This window comes from Bison bison, unplaced genomic scaffold (assembly GCF_000754665.1).
Source record: "Bison bison bison isolate TAMUID 2011002044 unplaced genomic scaffold, Bison_UMD1.0 scf7180017864495, whole genome shotgun sequence".
NCBI lineage: Eukaryota > Metazoa > Chordata > Mammalia > Artiodactyla > Bovidae > Bison > Bison bison.
This window is the reverse complement of record NW_011495054.1, coordinates 4,187,752-4,189,187: the sequence shown is the minus strand read 5'-3', so window position 1 is coordinate 4,189,187 and position 1,436 is coordinate 4,187,752. Positions and strand designations below refer to the sequence as shown.

Here is a 1,436-nt window from a genome sequence, read left to right as displayed (position 1 = left end):
GGCAGGAGACGGGAGAGCAGATACAGACACGGAGGCGAGAGAGGAGGCAGAAGGAATAAGACCAGACAAGAAATGGGGGGGTGGGAAGGAGGAGGATCAAAGCGGGTATGAGAAAGGGGAAGAGAGCACAGGGAGGAAGACAGAAACGTGGAGGGTTAGTCTCTGCTTCGTCCAGGGGTGGCCCCTCTCCCAGTCCTGCCAGCCATCCCTGCCCATCATCCACCCACCCAGGAAAGAGATGGAGGAAGGCCCTTCCCAGCGGGGGCAGAGGTTAGAGCATCTCTGCGGGGTGTAGAGGGAGCCAGAGGGGCGGAATCAAGTGAGGGCAGAGGTTAGGGAACAAGTAGGAACTATTCCTGTTTGCTTGGAGGTCATGGACTCTCAATGGGGTAGTGGGCAGCTGGCATACGGCAGGTGTTCAGGAAAAGCAGGGTGACGAGATGCTCAAGGACTCCAGAGGCAACATGGAGGGAATAAGAGGTGGCTTCAGAGAAGAGGGGTTATTTGACTTGGGCTTTGAAGAGTGTGGAGGAGTTCTCTGTGAGAAGACAGGGAAGGGGACAGAGATGCAGAGTGTGGAAGGACGGACGTGGCAGGCTCAGCAAAATGTATGTCTTCTGGGTCCCACACACTACTGATGACCTGCTGTGCGCCACGGCTCGTCTTCTCCGAGATCCCACAGGCAGCTGTTGTCATCACCTGCACAAGCGCGGGGGCTGAGTGCAGGCAGCTAAGCCTGAGGTCACACAGCCAGGAAGCGGTGAAGCCAGGACCCAAGACACAGCAGAGCCCACGGTCTTTCCTATTTTCCTAAGTCTCTGGTGCTGCCCAGAGATCGCCAGGGAGACAAAGGGTAGGGCGAGAGAATGTGCTGGTTCCCTTGGCCCTCCAGGAGGGGAATTGCGGGGATGGGGGAACATCAGGCTCCGAGCTTAGATCGACTGTCTGTCTCCTGCTAATCTAACCACTCATTCATGGTGGGCTTGTTCAGAGGCAGCTGTTAGAGGCTGTCCAAATCCCCTCTCCTCCTCTGGCTCTGTGAAGTCCTCCGGGTAGAACTAATCGCCCCCGTGACTCTTAGCGGCCATCTCCCCCGCTGGGTCAGGGGCTCCTGCAGGCGGCGGGTCTCCCCAGGGCCCAGTCCAATGCTTGCCCTGGAGATGGAGCATCTTGGGTCTCTTCCAGGTGGTCCTGGGAGAGTGACTTGGTCTCAAGATTATTTCATCTCATTCCTATGAAACGGACGCCATCACTGGCCCTTGTCTTCTCCATGGCTACCTGCCTGACCCGAGCACTCCCACTTCTCAGTGGACTCCTGGCCTCTGCGCTCACCCTTGTGGCCATCTACCCTGCCCCCAACGGCTGCTCGACGGGTCCTTCCGCTCCTGCTCTGCTCCGGGAGCTCAGCTGAGTGCAGAAAGGCCGTCCTAGGACAT

The 1,436-nt window shown here is 58.1% G+C and overlaps 1 protein-coding gene across 1 annotated transcript in view; it reads right to left on the bottom strand.

The window, feature by feature from the left end:
* Positions 1–1,436, bottom strand: part of RBM19 (RNA binding motif protein 19) — a 122,201-nt gene that overhangs the window by 1,609 nt on the left and 119,156 nt on the right. The window lies entirely within an intron of this gene.